The sequence below is a fragment of the Oryctolagus cuniculus genome, chromosome 8, assembly GCF_051225735.1.
Source record: "Oryctolagus cuniculus isolate XC-2025 breed Fujian yellow rabbit chromosome 8, ASM5122573v1, whole genome shotgun sequence".
Classification (NCBI taxonomy): Eukaryota; Metazoa; Chordata; class Mammalia; order Lagomorpha; family Leporidae; genus Oryctolagus; species Oryctolagus cuniculus.
This window is the reverse complement of record NC_142874.1, coordinates 51369177-51391676: the sequence shown is the minus strand read 5'-3', so window position 1 is coordinate 51391676 and position 22500 is coordinate 51369177. Positions and strand designations below refer to the sequence as shown.

Below are 22500 nucleotides of genomic sequence, written 5' to 3'. Positions count from 1 at the left end.
AACAAGCCACATCTGAACTCCTTTAGGAGACAGTAACATGCCAAGGATCTAGGGATGACCTCTAAGCACTGAGAGACTCAGACCTACAATCCCAAGGAACTGAATTCTTTCAACAATTGCATAAGCTTGGAAGAGGACCCTGAGTTCCAAAGAAGAATGCAACTTAGCCAACACCTTCATGATAGCCTGGTGACACCCTGATGAGAGGATCCAGGTAAGCTATACCTAGACCCTTGACCCACAAAAACAGATAATAAACATATGTTGTTTAAGTTGTTAAGTTTGCAGTGACTTCTTACATAATAAAAAGCAACATAATGCATCAAGGCACAATGGCACTCAGAAACCAGTTACACTATCATATCAGATAAAGATTCTTTTGAGAAAGGTACAATCCCAAGACTAATATCTTGGTGCCAGAACACAAACTTCTTGCTGTGCCAGGTTTGGGATTACTTCTTACTTTTCCTTGTTGGTGTTAGGAGTCTTCAGAACTCTTTAGAAATGTCTTTAGGAGACATCTATGAAGTCTTTGGCATAGACTATCAAAAGGACTAATTTATAAGGCCCAGCCTAAAATGAAAATGTGGGGGTTTTTCAAAATGTTTAAATTTCAAGATGACAGCATAACTTAACCCAAATGCACTGCCCATCTAGAGAATGGCCTTGTGCAACTACACAGGATGCATACTCACTAGATCATACTACCACATTAAGTAAACCTTGAGCAAATAATTTAAACTGAAGCTCAACGTACTTGTTTGTGGACAATGGCATATTATAGCTTGCAGAAAAGAAATTTAAGGATGATATCATGTAGAAGACTCTGGCTGGGGCCGGCACGGTGGCTCACTTGGTTAATCCTCTGACTGTGGCGCTGGCATGCCATATGGGCACCAGGTTCTAGTCCCAGTTGCTCCTCTTCCAGTCCAGCTCTCTACTGTAGCCCAGGAAGGCAGGGGAGGATGGCTCAAGTGCTGGGCGGCTGCACCCACGTGGGAGACCACGAAGAAGCACCTGGCTCCTGGCTTCAGATCGGCATAGCTCCAGCCGTAGTGGCCATTTGCTGGGGGTGAACCAACGAAAGACCTTTCTCTCTGTCCCTCACTAACTCTGTCAAAAAAAAAAGTCTCTGGCTAACAAAGATACTCAATAAATATCTACTTTTTTAAAATCTACCCACATCTTTTCAGTCTTTGCCTTCTCTTGAACCACAAGCCTGAAATACACACATCTTTGCTTACTCATGTTTTCCTTTCTCCAAACAGATAATATAGTAACTTATGTAATCCAAAGATAAGTTACAGGCAAAGTCAAAAAGGGAAATTTAATACTTGTTACTTGTTTTCAGGACCTTAGCCCTGCTTTATTACTTCAAAAAATTGGCAAGCTACATAAAGATTTATAAAGATTCGGAAACATTCCAAGGCTTCCCAACATAGACTTGTGTCACTCTGTTGCATTGATCACATAGATAAACCCCTTAGCCAGAAAACTTCTCCCACCAATTCTTCTGAGCAAGCTGGCACATTCCCATCAATACCAAGGATTCATCACAATTCTCAGCTGGTAAGTATTGATGGTTTGGAGGGGGAACACCAAGAATATAGCTAGATAAATTGAAAACGACTCTGGTGCTTCTCACAAGGCAGCCAAACAATTCAACATCACTACTTTGTGAGCCATCATTATTTCAGAAGAATTCTATATTGTATGACTTTCAGGGATATACAGGGTTTTCTTTGCTTTTTACAGCTTTTTATGACTTGCTATTCCATAACCTATCAAATTTTTGCATAGGCAACATTTAACTTAATATGGGATATGGATTTGTTCATACATAGACAGCCAAGGGCTTAAGTTCAGAATATTTGTACTCTACCTTCTCCATTAGTACAAGAACCAACGTAGCTGTTAGATAGCAAACTGATTTACCAGCATATTTTTCATTAAACAGTTAACTTTATGCATATGCATAAAGAGAGTTAATGCATCTGATTTTTAGATGACCCACTGCTTCAGCACCTTCCAACTCAGTCACCAACAGAATCACAGGAAATGTCCCTGGGTTCCTGCGATGAAATTAAGATTTTTTCCTGAGAATTTTCCAAATGCATTACAAATATTTAAAGTATTAAAAATTATATTTCAGATTCATTATAATGGATTGCATGGCACTTTAAGTGCTATCCTAGGACCCTAAGCAACATTAGTAATTTTAATTAATTATATATGGTCCCAAGCCAGTAATTTATAAACAAACTTTTGAAATATGGTCTTCACATAATTTGAGGTCTACAGTAATCCACAACATTTAAAGCCATCAAGAGGATGGGAATTTGGTTTAGCAGTTAAGCCACCTCTTGGGACTCCCACATTCAATGCTGGAATGCCTGGCCTTGAGTATTGGCTTTACTTCTGATTCCAGCTTCTTGATGTGTGCAATGGGAGGAAGCAGGGATGGCTCCAGTGGTTGGATCACTGACACTCACAAGGGAGACCTGGATTAGATTCCCAGCTCCCAGCTTCAAACCAACCAGGAACCATTGTGGGCATTTGCGGAGTGAACCAGTAGATGGGGTGCTCTTGCTCTCTTGTTCACTCCCACCCCTTCTCTACCTTTAAAACAAATTTTAAAAGTTATTACAATAAATATAATGATGAGCAGTACACAGACAAGTGCTGTCATTGTGGCAAAGCGGGTTAAGCCTCCACTCACAATGCCAGCATCCCAAGCACTGATTCAAGTTCCAGCTGTTCCATGTCGGATCCAGTTCACTGCTGATGCACCCAGGTAGGCAGCAGAAGATGACCTAAGTGCTTGGGCCCCTGCTACCCATGTGGGGAGACCGTGGTGCATTTCCAGGCACCTGGCTTCAGCCTGGCCCAGAGCTGATCGTTACAGCTATTTGGGGAGTAAGTCAGCAAATGGAAGATAGATCAATCTATCAATCTCTTTCAAATAATGAATTCTAGGTTTTTTTTTTTTAAATAAAACTAAAATGTTTCTGAAATAAGACAATGACATGTTAGTGATTTTTATAATCCTATAAAAATGTTTCCCTCTAAAAATCATTTTTCAATATTTTATATAATACACCCAGATCAATATAGATATGACATGCCTTTTACTGAATTCCTCATTCTTAGAAAAAAAAGAAGTTGCTGAAATCATGAGGTACTGGTCCATGTGATAGCTAACAATTTCAGGAAGCCGAAATTAGCTTTTAGGGACTAGAAAACTACATTTTTGATTGTGATGAATAAAAATGAACGAGAGGAAAGGCATGGAAGAATAAAAGCAGAAGGGATAAAGGAAAAAAAGAACCTAGCTAATGAGTGAGCATTACAGTGGCAGAGAACATAAAAGGGAGTAATAGGGAACAAAGACTAAACTTTGAGAGAATAGAGCCAAGAACTAAGCCTGCAGCAGATCTGAAAGAATGTGTCCAAATTCCACAGAGAAATGAGCTCATACTTGTTAAATAAACATCATTACTTTTATAATCATAGACAAGGGGTACAGCAACTTCTAGCACCTCAGTGACAGCTTAAGTAAGTTTAGGCTTAATTCAGAGTTACATCTTTCTTTAAAGTGAACATCATTTTCACAGCTTATTAATGTCAATTCCATAAAGCTAAGTATCTGCATCTTCATATGATGAAATCAAGTAGGATATCTCATCTTGGCCCTTCAACAAAATCCCAGAAGAGTGGTAATAAGAGTTTCAACCGAAGTTGAATGTCAGAAGAAATTGAAAGAGGACAAAGTCAAGTGAGTTTTCAGGAGAATAAACGAGACTTAATCTAAATATAAAACAGTGAAGGAAATAGGACAGAAAAATCACAATTAGATTTAACCCAATACATGCTGAGGAAATACACATTTAGCACTAAGAAAATAAAGCGTTAATAAACCCCAGAAGAATTTAATTTAAACCAAAATTCAATTCTGTCTAGACTGAATCTGATCTTAATGTAATTCTCATAAAGGTGTCAGAAGCTGTGCGATTGTTTCTTTTTTGGCTGTGGATACAAAATTAATGAGAATATAGAGAATGCCTATGAGCTCATTTATCTCAAAACCTTAGAGGCTTTAGAGAAATCAATCTCCTACAATGCAATGGATTGGTGAGCTAAAAAGTACTGTAACAATGCACAGTATCATTCTTTGTTCTTCAGGTTCATGTGAGATATTCTTAACAATTGATCAAATTTCAGTAAGATAGTGATGAGGTAAGAGTCAGCATAATTGTAGTTGGTAAGAAAGCGGGAACAGGACAAGGTGTTTTATTAATCCTATGGGAATGATGAGGGAAGCACCTCTTCCTCCAAACAGGAAACTTGCATTCTGCCTGTCCTCTACAAGTCTGCTTCCACTGAGGAGTCACCTGCCTAGGGTGGATCCTATGTCCATGGGCAGAACCCGGTCCCCTCCACACACACACACCCTGCTATATTGCTGTGAATAGACTCTCACACTCCTTGGAGACAGGAACAGCAAGAACAGCCATCAGTTACTCTAAGGAGGAATTCATAACACCAAGAATAGATTCAACTTAGGAGGTGGCGATTTTCCTGTTGCTGTCAACATCAGGCTATTCACAGGCACAGAAAAGATACAAATATGAAGTGGATAGCTGTGGCTGGATTAAGGAATAATTCCCAACTGTGATTTAAAATGAAATTGGGGAAATGTAGAAAAAAAACAAAAACGAAAAGCGAGAGATAGCTTGGAAGGTTTTACAAAGGATAATAGAATCTACAGATTTAGCAGGAATGAATATTTAAAAATTAGGATATAAGTCCTCATTTTAGGTGTGCATCATTGACATTGCATTATTAAACATATCAAAGGTAGCAGCAAAATAAAGCTATAAAAATGGATTTTACATGAGAAAATAAGCATTTAACAATAAGCATTCAATTACTGTCTTTTAAAGAAATACTACAGAAAGGCCAGTGTTTTACTTGCTGGTCACTGATTTTTTTTTTTTTTTTTTTTCCTTGCAAAAACCCTCGGCTCACCCGAGGGCCGGTGGAAATTTATTGATTTTTTTTTTCCTTTGTCCTTTTCCATCTTTCCCCAAGTGGCTTTTCCTAGCAAAACGCCTGACATGACACCAGAGGGAAACCGGGGGCAGGGCAGACCCCGCAGGGCAGCCCAGGGCGTTAAATACACGTCAGAGGGCAGGGCAGGGGCGGGCCAGGTGGACAGCACAGGGACATGGCTTCTTACGTGGAGACCAAGGTCTGCTTTTCTGCAGAAGCTGTGCCACAAGGCGGGGGCTACAACCAAGGCGGCAGGGATGGGCAGAGGCCCCCCCACCCTGTTGGAATGACTTATTATTCTAGTCATGCTAACCTCTTTTAAAGCAACCTTAAATTGGATATCTTCCATATTGGCACTATATGTTATAAAGAATATCAAAGCACTATGCATAGACAACTTTAATTGACCTGGCTTCTTTTCTCCTCTTAGTTTTTATTTCCCAGTTTCAATTCATGTACCTCTTGTAGAAGATTAATTTTTTAAATGCCATATTTTGCTACATTGGGATTATAATAAACAGAAACTTCAAATCCACTGTGTACTCTTCAAGACATTAAAACGACAGAAATAATGCACTAGAAAAGACAGAGAATGCATAATAATGCTTCATGTGGCATGTTACCTGCCTTTTCCCAATCCTCCTCACCTCTTTCTTACCAATTAATTATAGAGGTGAGCTCAGCATCCAACACACTAAGTCCTGGGTGGCAAATAGTGTGGAGCAGGATAAGAGCAATGGCAGATGGTTTGAAATAGGTAAGGATTTATCAATGGATTATTAACAGACAGATGCTTTGAAAGAAAACTATGTTATTTTTAATTGGTAAAAACATTTGTGCCTATGTAGGAGGTTCAGTGGGATGTTTCAACACAAAGTAACAAATATCAAATGATTTCACTTACAAGTTAAGCCTAAGGATGAGGGCCGGCGCCGTGGCTCACTAGGCTAATCCTCCGCCTAGTGCGCCGGCACCCCAGGTTATAGTCCCAGTCGGGGCACCGGATTCTGTCCCGGTTGCCCCTCTTCCAGGCCAGCTCTCTGCTGTGGCCCGGAGAGCAGTGGAGGATGGCCCAGGTGCTTGGGCCCTGCACCCCATGGGAGACCAGGAGAAGCACCTGGCTCCTGCCTTCGGATCAGTGCGGTGCGCCGGCCGCGGCAGCCATTGGAGGGTGAACCAACAGCAAAAGGAAGACCTTTCTGTCTCTCTCCCTGCTCTCATGCTGAACTCACAGCAGTAAAAGAGGAATTGTGGTTGTCGCTCCCCCTCTTCGTGGAGGAACGACACAGGACCCTGCGCTGTTCTTTCGTCTGCTCGGCCCTCCCCGGGTTTGCTGCTGGTTCTTCCCGGGTTGGCTACTATCCCTTCCACCTCCGTGGAAGGGCAGTTCCCCCTGGCCACATTCCCCACTTCCGCAGGGGAGCGGCACACCGCCGGCCGGCTCTTCTCGGGGGCTGCACGGGTGTTCCTTCAGCTAGATGTTCCCCTTAGATGTTCCCCATAGATGTTTCTGGTGCATGCCGTCTCTCTCCTCTTTTATAGTCCTCCTCCGCCAATCCCAACTCGGCTGCCCACACGCCGAGTACGCTGCTCTCCTCCAATCAGGAGCAAGTCCTACAGTTTATTAGTTGAACTGGAGGCAGCTGTGCGGAAGCTGTTTACTTCTCTCCCAGCGCCATATTGTGGGAGAGCAGATGCATAGAATAAGTCTTAATTCCAGTAACTCAGTCCAGTCCGGTTGCTCCCCACAGATCCCCCTTTCTTTTTATTTTGTGGCGTTGATACGCGCCTGTCTTCGGTGTCCCGCGGCACACACTCTGCTCTACTTGCTAGAGTTGCCACAGGCTCTTACAAGTCCTATCAATCAGGCAAACCGAATCCGGGTCCTCTCTTCGCCATGTTGTGAGGAGGTTTTTAGGCGCTGATGCGTGCCTGTGTTCGGTGCCCTGCAGCGCATGCTCTGGTCGAGCCTGCAGGGGCTTACAAGCCCTATCAGGCAAACCGAATCCAAGCCTTCTCATTGCCTTTTTGTGGGGAGGCCTTACTGATGTTAATTCGTGCCTGTCTTCGTTGACCTGCAGCGCATAAGCTGCTAGCCGCGCAGGTGCTCATCGCCTCACCAATCGGGCAGACCGAATCCAAGCCTTCTAATTGTTGTATTGTAGGGAGGCCTTTCTATTTCTCTATTTCTCTATCTCCGGGCATTCCTATTTCTCCCATTTTACTTCTGTCTGCCAACATTCCCATTTCTCTCACTCCACTTCCAAACTTCTGTTTCTCTTATCCCCGCAGCTTCCCGCTGCCCGCCCCGAGGCTACTTCTCGGCGGCTTCCCGGCTGAGCCGCTTCAGCCCGCGCCTCTCTCATCTGCGCAGCTTCCCGGCTTTGCGCGGCTTGGCTTCGCGCGCTCCGCGGTCTCCACGCCCTTCGCGTCTGCACCACGGCCTCGCGCCAGCCCCGTTCCCTATCTATTCACGCCCCGTGCTCTCTCTGCACGCGGCGGCTTCCGCGAGTAACACAGCGTAGCTTACGTGTCCGCCACTAGCATTCAATCTAAGTTCCCCGGGCTAGCCTGGCGAATTCAACCCAGCATACATCTCCGCCCCACGATCTGGCTTCCCGTCCTTTGCTCCCCGGGCTAATCAGACGGATCCCAATCTGGCTTACGTTTCAGCTTCTGGTTTCAACTTTTCGCTCCCTACTCCCGGGCTAACTTGAGAATCCCAAAGTGGCTTCCGTTTCCGCCTTGGCCTGCCCCCCGCGGCTTCAATTTCCCTAACATTTTTCTCTACCCGGTATGTTTCCCCAAGCTTTCCTCCAACAATACTCCTCCCTCATTTCTCCTGGCCTCTCCCCACAGTCCGCATCCGAGCCTGTTTGTTCTAGCTTTCACTTTCGCTTTCGACCTTAGAGATTTCTCCCAGCTTCCCCCCGTAGTCCGTATCTGAGTCTATGCCTAGGCTTTCAATAGCTTCTTCCGGCACCTTTCTCGTCCGGCTTTTCCCTAGGCTGTTTGCTAGTCTCTCTCTCCGATATTTTCCCAGTTCTTCCCGTTTCTTCCCTCCTAAGTTTCATATCTGTCCTAAGTTTCCTATCCGAGTCAGGTTTCCTATCCGAGTCACGGCACCATTATGTCGCCGCCCCTCTTCGTGGAGGAACGACACAGGACCCTGCCTAGGCTTCATATCCGAGTCACGGCACCATTATGTCGCTCCCCCTCTTCGTGGAGGAACGACACAGGACCCTGCGCTGTTCTTTCGTCTGCTCGGCCCTCCCCGGGTTTGCTGCTGGTTCTTCCCGGGTTGGCTACTATCCCTTCCACCTCCGTGGAAGGGCAGTTCCCCCTGGCCACATTCCCCACTTCCGCAGGGGAGCGGCACACCGCCGGCCGGCTTTCTCGGGGGCTGCACGGGTGTTCCTTCAGCTAGATGTTCCCCTTAGATGTTCCCCATAGATGTTCCTGGTGCATGCCATCTCTCTCCTCCTTTATAGTCCTCCTCCGCCAATCCCAACTCGGCTGCCCACACGCCGAGTACGCTGCTCTCCTCCAATCAGGAGCAAGTCCTACAGTTTATTAGTTGAACTGGAGGCAGCTGTGCGGAAGCTGTTTACTTCTCTCCCAGCGCCATATTGTGGGAGAGCAGATGCATAGAATAAGTCTTAATTCCAGTAACTCAGTCCAGTCCGGTTGCTCCCCACAGTGGTTATCAGAAGCCTGGGAAAGGAAAGAGAAGGGAAGGGGGAGGACTTGGCCAATGGGCACAAAGTTACAGTTAGAGGAGAGGAATGTGTTCTGGGGTTCTCTTGCTGTAATCAACAACAACCATAGATTCCAAAGACAACGTTTTAAGACTTTTAAGGCTAAGGAAATGGCAGGGGCTGTGGTTTCACCTCCAGCAAGCAACGGGCTTTGAAGTCGTCACTGCTTACAAAGCTAAACTAACTGAAAATCAAGATGCGAAAAGTCAAACAACTGAGGTAGCAACAGGGCAAACTGATACTCCACAATCCAGAAAGTCAAGCCAATACAGGGAATCACAGCCAAGAAAAGAGTACCTGGAGCAAAAGCTTTTGGAAGCACTTAAATGGTAATTTTGGTGAATTGCTGGAGGCCAAGTGTATGCTAGCTTGAGAAGGAAAGACTTCTGGATATCAAGTATAAAGGATCTTACCATTAGTGAATTTAACTTCAAGTGACCCCACTATGTTCCTATGTAAAGACCTGAGTAAAACTCCTTCAGGCTTATTGCAGGGGGAGGCAAAGAGTAACCATTTTGATATGTGCTCAGAATATCCTGACAATAAAGTCTGCTGGAAATGACTTTACCAGAGCCTCATCTAAACTAGAGGAAGGGCAATTCTCCACTTCCCATCCACACAAGATTTCCTTCTTAGTGAGGAAAGAACTAAGAAACACTTGGGGAAGTCAGAGCCCACTGACACAGGCCTGCTAAGACTGAGATTTTTTCATATGATTGTGGAACACCCTGGCCCAACTCTGACAAAACCAGGGCTCCAGCATAACCATAGTGCAGTGCATCTGAAAGAGCAGCCACAATTTCTACTTCAAAAGGGGTTTTCAAGGAACCCAAGGTTAACATATAAGGCAAAAAGAAGGAAATTTAAGCCCCGGGTAGCTATAACATGGCAAACATTAAGTGTAACCCATTCCTTTACCAAAACCACAGAACTTCCCAACAAACCTATTTACCTAATTTACTATTATCCAATACATTATGTGAGGCTTTCAACAAAAAATTACAAGTTAAAGTCACAATAAACAGAACAGTCTAAAAAAAATCAATGAATTTCAGAAATGACACAAGTATTAGAATTTACAAATTGGGGATTTAACTATCATTTTTAAGATTTTATTTATATTGAGGGAACAAATTTTATGTATTTCATATATACACTTTTTAAAAAAGATTTAATTCATTTATTTGAAAGTCAGTTACACAGAGAGTAGAGGCAGAGAAAGAGAAGTCTTTCATCTGATGGCTCACTCCCCAATTGGCCACAATGGCCGGAGCTGTACCAATCTGAAGCCAGGAGCTTCTTCCAGGTCTCCTACATAGATAGGTGCAGGAACTCAAGGACTTGGGCCATCTTCTACTGCATTCCCAGGCCACAGCAGAGAGCTGAATTGGAAGTGGAGCAGCCGAGTCTCGAACCGGTACCCATATGGGATGCCAGCGCTTCAGGCCAGGGCATTAACCTACTGTGCCACAGCGTCAGCCCCTATATATTTACTTTTAGGAACATAATAATACTTCCTATTCTACCCTCCCTCCCAGAATTTCTTATCATTAAACCTGTCCTACCAAAAATGCTTAGGGGATTTCTTCAAATTGAAAGCAATACTTGCTAAAAAGGAAACAAAAAATATCCAAAAGGTAGAAAACTCAGAGATGAGCGGCAATGGAAATTTAGAATGCTTTTATATAATAAACAGTGTGCATAAGTCACTAATCTCTTTTTGAACATTTTAAATTTCAGAACAGTTTTAAATTTACCAAGCAAAATTTGTGAAGTAGAGTTCCCGTATACACCACACCTGGTTTCCCCTATTATTAATATCTTATATATTGGTCACAATCTATAAGCCACATAATCCCCTATTAACATCTCATATTAATATATGCTACATCACTGGACCATAATTAACTTACCCTGTTTTTCCAAACTTGCTCTCTCCCACCTCCTCCAAGCCTCTAATCAGCATTCTGTGCTCAAATTAAGTATTTTCATGATCCCACATGAGGAAGAGCATAAAGTATTTGCCTTTCTGTTTATTACCTATTTCATTTAATGTTTTCCACTCCCATCCATTTTGCTGTAAATGATAGAATTGTGTTATTTGTATCAATTAATAGTATTCCACTATATACATATATATATATGGCACACTTTAAGTCATTCATCTGACAGTGGACACCTTGGTTGATTTCATGACTTGGATATTTGAACAGTGCTACAATAAACACAGTGGAGTTTATATTCCTTTGATATAATTGTTTCATTCTTTTAGCTATATACCCAATTAATAGAATTGCTGGCTAACCAGCAGTTCTTCTAGTTTTGAGAAATCTTCAGACTGTTTTGCATACTGGCTCTACCAATTTACATGCCCACAGAGTATAAAATTCCCCTCTCTAGACATCTTTTCTAGCATCCGTTACTGTAATTTTGAACACAGTAATTCTACCAGGGCTAGATGATCCCTCATTGTGGTTTTGATTTTCATTTCCTGAGGGCTTGTGATATTAAGAATTTTTTCAAATACCTGTTGACCATTTGTACTTCTGTTGTTAAAAACTGTCTATTTGAGGCTGGCTCTGTGGCACAGTGGGTTAAAGCCCTAGCCTGAAGCACTGGCATCCCATATGGGCGCTGGTTCAAGTCCTGGCTGCTCCATTTCTGATCGAGCTCCCTGCAAATGCACCTGGAAAGCAGCAGAGGATGGCCCAAGTGCTTGGGCCACTGCATCCGTGTGGGAGATCCAGAAGAAGCTCCTAGACTCTGGCTTTGGATTGGCTCAGCTTCTAGCCATTGTAGACATTTTGGGGAGTGAGCCAGCAAATGGAAGATCTCTCTCAATCTTTTTTTTTTTTTTTTTGGACAGAGTGGACAGTGAGAGAGAGACAGAGAGAGAGAGAAAGGGCTTCCTTTGCCATTGGTTCACCCTCCAATGGCTGCTGCGCTGCGGCCGGCGCACCACGCTGATCCGAAGGCAGGAGCCACGTGCTTCTCCTGGTCTCCCATGGGGTGCAGGGCCCAAGCACTTGGGCCATCCTCCACTGCACTCCCAGGCCACAGCAGAGAGCTGGCCTGGAAGAGGGGCAACCGGGACAGAATCCGGCACCCCGACCGGGACTAGAACCCAGTGTGCCGGCACCGCAAGGCGGAGGATTAGCCTATTGAGCCACGGCACCAATCCTCTATCTCTCAAAAAATAAAAGAACTGTCTATTCAGATCCTTTTCCCATTTATTAACTGGATCAATTGATGTTTTTCATTACTGAAGGACTAACTCCAAAACTTACCGAAATTTTTTTTAGACTTTTATTTTACTTAGTGTAAAGTTAACTTTATGATCATTAAGTAAAGTAAAAATAGATTTTTGTAAAAGTTAAGAGAAGTAATAGGAGAGGAAGGAGGAAGAAGGGTTGTAGCATGGGTGGGACGGAAGGTAGAGTTAGAAGTATCATTTCATTACTAAATCTGTACATATGAAATAAATGAAACGTGTGTAACTTAAAATCTAAAAAGCAAAGACAAAATAGAGAAAAAAATCACAGGATGTTTACACAATGAACTTACTGAAAGAGAAATAAGGAAATCCAATTCACAATAGCTACATAATCTAGACTATAGGCAATCCCTATCAAAATATCAATGACATTCTTTACAGAATTAGAAGAACAATTTCTAAATTTTTAAAAACTCATATGGAACCAGGAAAGTCCCAAAATAGCCAAAATGTTCCTAAGCAAAACAAACAAACAAACAAACAAAAAACACACTGGAGGCATCATAGTACTTGACTACAAGCACACTCCAAAGCATGATAATCACATAAAAATCAATATCTAGATCAATGATTACTTTCTGGACTATATTGATTTTTATGTAATCTATACACATGTTGCTCCCCCATTCGTGGAGGAACGACACAGGACCCTACGATGTTCTTTTGTCTGCTCGGCCCTTCCCGGGTTAGCTGCCGTTCCCTCACTTGCGGAGGAACGACGCCATCCTGGGTTAGCTGCCGGCCCTCCACCTCTGTGGAGGGGCGGCACCCCCCGGCCGCTTTCCCTGCTTCCACGGAGGAGCGGCACACCGCCGGCCGGCTCTCTCAGGGGCTGCTCAGATGTTCCTCAGGTGTTCCTGGTGCATGTTGTCTCTCTCCTCCTTTATAGTCCTCTTCCACCAATCCATGCTCTGCTACCCACACGCCGAGCACGCTGCTCTCCTCCAATCGGGAGCAGGATCAGCTCCTACAGCTTATCAAACTGATGAGGCAGCTGCGTAGAGGTTGTTTGCTCCCTCAGCGCCATATTGTGGGAGAGCAGATGCATAGAATAAGTCTTAATTCCAGTAACTTAGTCTAGTCTCAGTTGCTCCCCACACACACACACTTTCAACTGATTTTTGAAAAAGGTTCCATGCCAAGAACATACCTTGGAGAAAGTTTAATCTTTTTAATAAATGTTGTTGGCAAATTGGACATAAATATGTAGAAAAAAAATTGTACCCCTACCTCTCACCATATATAAAAATCTACTTAAGATGGATGAAAGATCTAATACCTTCTCTGTTCCTCTGCCTTTCAAATAACAATCTAAAAAAATCTAGAATACATAAGGAATTAAAAACACATCAATATGAAGATTAATAAAATAAGTATATTAATATGCTGAGATAGGCATTATAAGATGAAAAATGAAACAGCAAACATTCAAAATGTGGAGAGAAATGGAGGACAAATATAGAGCTCTTTATTTGTATTTCTTTTGTTTTCCTTTGTAATCAATGCCAAGATACTATGGCTTCAACATAGCATATTATAACCAAAATAAGTTTTTTGTTAAGTTTCATGGTAACCACAAAGTAAAAGTCTGTAATATATTTGCCAAAATAGGAATGGAATCAAAGCACACTACTATAGAAGATCATTTAACCATAAAGGAAAATTGTAAAAGGAAGAGAAATAACCTACAAGAAAACAGGTATCAAAATGATAGTAAGATCTAATATATCAACAATTACATTAAATATAAGTGGAATAAATTCAATTAAAAGAGGAAAGCATTTGGTGCAATAATTAAGATGCTACTTGAACTACCCACATAAAATTATTTGGGTTTGAGCACTAATTCTATTCTCAATTTCAGTTTCTAGCTACTGTACACCCCAGGAGGCAATAGGTGATTGCCACACAATTTGGAGACTTCAATTGAATTCCCAGTTCATGGCTTTGGCCTAGCCCAGTCCTGGAAGTTTCAAGCATTTAAGGAGTGAACAATTAGATGGTAGGTTACGTATGTGAGTGTGGGTGTATGCATGCTCCTTCTCTTTGTGCCGTTTAAATAAATAACAAAAGACACAGTGTGACCAAAGAGATTAAATACAAGATCCAACATACAAACTTGATGAAGGGTGGGATGGGAGAGGGAGTGGGACAGGGGAGGGCCACGGGAGGGAGGGAGGTTGGGGGGGAGGAGCCACAACAATACAAAAGTTGCACTTTGTAAATTCACATTAATAAAAACTATATAACAAAAAAAAGAAAAAAAGAACTTAATACTTTACCCTTTTAGTAATTTTTTATGTTCCACTTAAAACTATTGGTTGAACTCTGTAATTAATACACAATTACTCTTAGGTGTTTAATCAATGCTATAACTAGTACTCAAATAGTATTTTACACTTTGTTTCTGTGTGGGTGCAAACTGTGGAAATCTTTACTTAATATATGCTAAATTGATTTTCTGTATATAAAGATAATTGAAAATTAATCGATATGAATGGAAAGTGAGAGGGAGTAGGAGAGGGGAGCATTGTGGGTGGGAGGGAAGTTATGGGGGAGGGAAGCTATTGTAACCCATAAGCTGTACTTTGGAAATTTATGTTCATTAAATAAAAAAAAAAAGGATACAAAAAAAATCCAACATACGCTGCTTATAAGGAAACCAGTTGGCCTGTAAGGTTACTCAGAGGCTGAAAGTGGAAGAATGAAATAAGATATGTCATGTAAATGGAACAAAAAAAAATAGAAGCAACCAATACTACTTATTTTGGATAAAATACATTTTAAATCAAAAGCAGTAGAAAGAAATAAGGAGAGTCATTATATGGTAAAGTTTTCAATCCATGAGAAGGAAGTAACACTCAAATACATCTGTACCCAATATCAGAGTAGACAATTATATTAAAAAACATAGCAGTAAACTTAAAGAGAACATAAAACTCAATAAACTAAAAGTGGGGAGGAGGCGGCACTGTGGCATAGTGGGTAAAGCCACTGCTTGCAGTGCCAGCATCCCATATAGGCATTGGTTTGAATCCCAGGGCTGCTCCACTTATGACCTAGCTCTCTGCGATGGCCTGGGAAAGAAGAATGGCCCAAGTCCTTGGGCTTCTGCACCAGAGTGGGAGACCTGGAAGAAGCTCCTGGCTTCAGATTGGCCCAGCACCAGCTGTTGCGGCCATTTGGGGAGTGAACCAGTGGCTGAAGACTTTACTCTCTGTAAATAAATCCTTAAACAGAAAAAAAAAAGTAGTGGATTTAGACACTCTGCTTTCAGAAATAGACGGATCATCTAGACAAAAAAAAAAAAAAAATCAGTAAGGAAATAGCAGTTAAATTGTACCCTAGATCAATTTGACCTAATATTATCTATAGAACACTCAATCCAACAGCTGTAGACTATATATCCTTCTCAATGGCACATGGACCCTTCGCCAAGAGAAACCATAGGTTAGGTCTAAAAATAACTTAGAAATCTTTTAAAAAATCATACCAACTACCTTTTCTAGCCTCACTATAAAAATACTAAAAATCAGTAACAATTACGGAAACTCTGCAAATACATGGAAACCAAACAATTTACTCCTGAACAATACTCCTGAAGTATCAAGGAATAAATTGATAGAAATTAAAATGTATTTAATGAAAATACAACATGGAAAAACCTTTGGGAAACAGAAAAGACAGTACCAAGAGGAAGGTTTATAGCAATCAATGCATATATATATAAATGAAGTGGAAAGATCTCAAACTTTTTTATATTTTTTTATATTTTTTGACAGGCAGAGTTAGTGAGAGAGAGAAAGGTCTTCCTTTTCCCATTGGTTCACCCCCCCCAAATAGCTGCTACGGCTGGTGCATTGAGGCCGGTGCGCTACGCCAATCCGAAGCCAGGAGTCAGGTGCCTCCTCCTGGTCTCCCATGTGGGTTCAGGGCCCAGGGACTTGGGCCATCCTCCACTGCATTCCCAGGCCACAGCAGAGAGCTGGACTGGAAGAGGAGCAACCAGGACAGAATCCGGCACCCGACCGGGACTAGAACCCCGGGTGCTGGCACCACAGGCGAAGGATTAGCCTAGTGAGCCACAGCGCCAGCTTATAATTTCAATTTTTTTTAGAAAATTTTAAAAAAGATTTTATTTCAAAGTCAGAGAGAGAGAGGAGAGACAGAGGGAGAGAGAGATCTTCCATCTGCTGGTTTATTCCCCAGATGGCCACAAGAGGCAGGGTTGGCCAAAGTAAAGTGCCAGGAGCTTTATCTGGGTCACAGTAGCCCAAACACTTGGGTCATTTTCCATGGATTTTCCCAGGCCATTAACAGGGAGCTGGACTGGAAATAGAGCAACTGGTTCAAAAACTGGCACCCATATGGAATGCCAGCGTAACAGGCAGTGTCTTTACCCGCTTAACACTGGCCCCCAAACAACTTTTCATTATACATCAAAACAAATCAGAGACCCAAGATGGCTGACTAGGGAAAAGACACACTGATTTTGACCACAGCAAGATACAAGAATACAATAGGGGTAGGACCACATTTCCAGGGAATAGTTGGAGAGAAGATTTTTGTGGAAAGCTTGCAGAACAAAGGACTTTGTGGAGCAGCCAAGACAGTATACAGACATGTAGAGGCTGGCAGGATGCACCAGAAACTCCCATGGCAAATGGCAGGTGAAGAGACACCATCTTCCCAAAGCAACATGAAAGAAGCCTGCAGCAGCCCATGTACCATTCGTGGATTTTGCCTGAGGGAAAAATCTGTGGTTCCCAATGATGTTGAGTCTAGACTGGAGAGTTGGTGGGGAGGAGGGCACCCACTTAGCTCCATAAAGGGAGGGCACATTACTTCTCTACCCTCCCCTCACCAAAATGCCAGGCAGCCAGTGAGGGCAAGCTCCATTTTCCCAGAAAAGGGAACTGAGGCTGCAGCAGGCCACATGCCATTGGTGGATTTTGTCTGGAGGAGAACTCCACAAGCACCACTGACTGAGTCTGTCCTGGAGAGCTGGTAGGAGGAAGGACACCAACTTAGCTCTATGAAGGGACAGTATATGCTTCCCTCTGCTTCCCACCAAAGTGCCAGACTCAGTTGCGGAGGCAGAACGTTAACTGACCTCTGTCAGGCAGGTGGCTGGCTTTAGGAATGGGGTGGCGCATTCTGGCTGGCAAGGCCAAGAGCAGATTTCCTGCACTCTGAAATTATGGGAGAAAACCCCCCTGTGACTGTGAAAATCCTGTGACTGTGCAATTTATGTATAAGCCAGGACACTGAGGCATTTCTGGATCTCTGGGTAATCACCTGGTCCAAATCCAGAAGTGCTGGGAGTGACCTTGTGAAGGGTTCAGCACTCACACTATGGAACACGTAGGTTCTTTCCGTGGTTCATGTGCCTGAGTAGATGGGTATACAGGTAGGGTGAGCTCACCCTAGGAAGATGGTTCACCTTGGCACAGAGAAGGAATGAGGCTATTAATGTGCCAGTCAGTGCAATCATTCCCTCTCCCTGACTGTATAGGAGATCTATTACAGCCAAATTGGGTGCCACTCTGGACTCTTGCTCCACCCAAAAATGCTGGCCAGAGCTCACTGGCCCCACTCAGCACAGAAATTTGGATATCTGCTGAAGGTGTTGGCATTCCACTAAGCCACAGAAACACATTTTGAAGAACAAAGCCTTCAAAGTAGATACCAAAAAACCATTACCCTAGATGCATAAAAATAAATGTAGAAATACAAGAAACATGAACAAGACAGTGTGACTCCCCAAAAGGAATACAATAATGCTGCACTGTTAGACTGTGAAGATGAAGAGATTTATAAAATACCTGAATAGAAAATCAAAAGAATGATTATAATATTACTCAAAAACAGAGAAGCAAATGCACAAATTATGGAAATTTATATATGATATGGATGAGAAATTCTGCATGGAGAGAGATAAATGAAAAATCAAACTGAAATATTAGAAATGAATTTAATAAGTCAAATAAATACAATGGAAAGCCTTAAAAACAGATCTGATAAGAAATTCAAGCTAAAAGACAAATCTTTGGAAATATCTGACAAAAGAAAAAATTAGAAAAAGTGAAAGCAGTGTTTGAGATCTGTAGAATATAATCAAATGAACAAAAATACAAGTCTTAGAAGTTCCTGAAGGAATGCAAAGAACAGGATGACTTTGACAACTTATTCAGTGACATACTAGTAGAAAATCTCCCTAATTTGGAGAAACATGTGGACATACAAGCACAGGAAGCACTTAGAAACTAATAGACATGATCAACATTATCAGAAAAGATCCTCAACACAATGCATTATAAACTTGCAAAAGTAAAACAAGGGAAATATTCTAAAATGTGCAAGAGAAATTCCAGATTACATTTAAAGGATCTCCAATTAGATTGACAGGTTTCTCATCAGAAATCCTACAGACTATGGAGGAATGGATAGATACAGCCCAAGTCCTAAAAGAAAACAAAAACTTTCAACCCAGAACACTGTACCAGAGAATCTCTCATTTATAAACAAAAGTAAAATAAAGACCTTACAAAATTTGAAATTGTTACGACCCAGATGGCCTTGCATATGTTGCTTAAAGATGAAATACATATACATAAAAACAGAGACAGTTAGTATAATGAAAGAAGGTAAAGGCAGAAAACCTCCCAGTAAATCCACAAAGGAGATCAAAAACAAACAGGAATATTTATGGAAAAATGGCAGGGCTGAGTCACTACATGTCAATAATAACCTTGAAGTAAACAGAATAAATTTGTCAGTTAAAAGATACAGACTGGCTGAATGGATTAAAAAACAAAACTATCTGTACACTGCCTAAAAAATAAAACACCTCGCCATAGATTCACAGATTGAAAGTGAGAGGACAGAGGTATTACATGCAAATGGAAGTCAAAATGAGTATAAATAGCTATCATAATATCTGACAAAATAGAGTTTAAGGGAAAAATTTTTAAAAAGAAAAGAATGTTTTTAATTAATGATTAAGGGATCAATTCAACAGGAAGATATGACAATAATAAAAGTATATGCATCCAATGCTAGGGCACCCAGCTATTTAAAACAAGTGTTAATGGCTCAAAAGGGAGAAATATGCTCCAGTACGATAATAGAGGATTTCAACATGCCACTTTCATCAACAGATCTAGAAAAAAAAAACAGAACTAATCTACACAACTGACCAAATGTATTTATATATCTACAGAACATATCATCCCACAGTTGCAGAATAAAAATTCTTTTCATCAGTGCATGGAACTTTCTCTAATACAGACCATGGAATAGATCATAAAATAAGCCAAAACAAATTAACAAAAAACTGAAATCATACCATGAATTTTTTTTTCTGACCACAATGGAATGAAGCTAGAAATTAATCTATGAAAGTAGAAAATATACAAACACATGAAAATTGAATAACATGTTCCTGAGTGAAAAGGTTATCAAAGAAATCAATAGGGAAATATAAGAATTCCTAGAAATGAATGAAAATGACAATATGTCAAATCTTACATAAAACCATGTTAAGAGGAAAGTTTCCAGCAACTAATGCCCACATCAAGAAATTGGAAAGGTATCAAATGATCTAAAAATACATCTCAAGGACTTAGAAAAACAATAAAATCTAAAATTACTAGGAGGAATAAAGAATAAAAGAATAAAATTGAAATAAAAGATCAGTGAAAAGAGGTTTTTTGAAAAGAAAAAAACGATATGCCACTGGACAACAAAAAGTGGAGATGTTACAATCAATACCACAGAAATAAAAAGAATCTTGAAAGATCCAGAAGAAATGGATAGATTTCTGGACTTTATCATTTAGTTTTAACAGATTCAATATAGTTTACAGATAGAACTTTAAGAATTTGATATTTCTTTCTTCCTTCCATCCCTTTCAATCCCTGTTTTCAACATTTTTAATTCACATTATAATCCACCAAATAAAAAGCTAAACCATTAAAAAAATCCTAGTTTAGCAAAATATAGGCAAGGGATATAAAGAATAATCAAATGGAAAGATGATTATTTCATCTTCATACAGTAAATTTTAACATGTCAGGTCATTAAAGCTACAGTAATATGGCATCCTTATCCACTGTATTGACAAAGGCATACAAAGATTGACAAAACTACTTGTAGGAATACAATATAGGTACTTCTTCCTCTTAAAATTATTTTAGTTTTTGCTTTCCCATATAAGAGAAAATAAGTGGTATTCTTCTGTTCCAGCTTATTTCATTCAACATGATGTCCTCCTGTTGCAATCATTTTGCTGCAAATGGTCAAATTTCATTCTTTTTATAGCAGAAAAATATTCTTTTGTGTATACACTTTTTTTTAATCTGTTCATCTGATGATGGGCATCTTGGTTGATTCCATATGTTGGATATTGTAAACAGTACTGCTGTAAACATTGTGGTGCAGGTATCATTTGGAACAAGGCACTCAAGTGTTTTAGATACATACACGAAGAGGAGTTGCTGGATCACATGGCAGCTCAATTTCTAGTATTTAAAGAAATCCCCATACTGTTTTCCACAGGAGCTATATTAATTTACATTCCCATTAAACATGTATAAGAGTTCCCCTTTCTCCAAATCCTCTCCAGTATTTATTATTCTCTTTCTTTGGATTTTAGCAATTCTGACAGAGGCAAGGAGATAACTCATTGTGGTTTTGATTTGTATTTCCCTGATGGCTAGTGATATAGAGCATTTTTTTATATATTTATTGGCCATTTGTATGTATTCTTTTGAGAATTGTCTATTGAGGTCCTTTTCCCATTTGTTAACTGCACAGGTTGTTCTTTAGTTGAGTTTTTAAAGTGGCTAATATATTTGGGATATTAATCCTCTATTAAATAGGTGGCTCATAAATATTTTTTCCCCACTCTGTTGGATGTCTAAGCTTCCAAGTTGGATATACTCTCATTTGCATAATTTTGCTCTTGTTACTTGTGCTTTGGTGGTCTTGTCCAAGAAGTCGTCCACTACAACAATGTCTCAGTGTTTCCCCTACATTTTCCTTCTTGCAACTTTATAGTCTGAGGTCTTAAATTTAGGTCTTTGGTCCACATTGAATTGATTTTTGTATATGGTAAGAGGTATGGATCCAATTTAACTCTCCTACATATATACATCCAGTTTTGCCAGTACTATTTGTTGAAGAGATCATTCTTAATCCAATGGATGGTCTGAGCACTTCTGTCAAAAATCAACTGTATTAAGGTAGATTAATTTCTGGCAGTTTTATTTAATTTTCTGGTTGTTTTTTATGGCAGTATCATGAAATTTCATTTACTACAGTTTTATAATATGCTTTGAAGTCAGGTATTGGGAGACCTCCAGCTTGATTTTTTGGTTTTCACTCAGTATCACTTTGGTTATTCTTGGTATATTGTGGTTCCATATGAATTTTAGTTTTGTTGTTTCTAGTTCTCTAAAAAAATGGTACTGGCAGGCTAGCACTGTGGTATGCCTGGTAAAGCTGCCACATACCATGCAGTCCCAATATGCATACCGGTTCAAGCCCTGGATGCTCTACTTCCAAACCAGCTCCCCGATAATGTGCCTGGGAAAGCAACAGGAGATGGCCCAAGTACTTGGGCTCCTGCACAAACTTGAGAGACCTGGATGAAACTCTAGCATCTAGCTTCAGTCTGGCTCACCCAGACCATCACAGCCATTTGAGGAGTGAACCAGCAGATGAAAGATCAGTCTGACTCTCAATAACTCTTTCAAATAAATGTTTTTTTTTTTAAATAGCATTATTATGTTAATAGAGATTGCACTGAATCTACCATAAGCAGTATCAGTATTTTAATGATATTGATTTTCTACTCCATGGGCAAGGAGTATCTTCTCATTCTTGGAGGGACACATATAATTTACCAAAATTGAGCCACAAAGATACAGAAAAGCTAAATAGACCAATAACCAAGATGGAAATTGAATCAGTAATAAATACCCTACCAAAGCAAAGCACAGGACTAAATGGCTTCACTGCTAAACTCTACCACACTTTAAGGAGAACTTATCCCAATTCTTTAAACTATTCAGAACAAGTGAAAGGGAAATCATCCTCCCCATTTCTATGAAACCAATATCACCTTAGTTCCAAAACAAAAAAAAAGATATAAGAACCATAAACCAATATCCCTGATGAACATAGATGCAAAGATTCTCAACAAGATACAAGCTAACCAAATGGAACAACACATTTATCATCTACTCAAAGTAAGATTTATTCCAGAAATGGATAGTTCAGTATATGTAAATCAATAAATGTGACATATAACATTGACAAATTGATAAAGAAAAACCACATGATTTTCTCAATGGATACAGAGAAAGTATTTGATAAAATATAACTTCATGACCAAAAAAAAAACCCTTAATT

At 40.7% G+C, this 22500-nt stretch overlaps 1 protein-coding gene across 9 annotated transcripts in view; it reads right to left on the bottom strand.

Annotated features, from left to right (window-relative positions):
* Nucleotides 1–22500, bottom strand: part of INPP4B (inositol polyphosphate-4-phosphatase type II B) — a 1031775-nt gene that overhangs the window by 931355 nt on the left and 77920 nt on the right. The gene's annotated exons all lie outside the window — the stretch shown is intronic.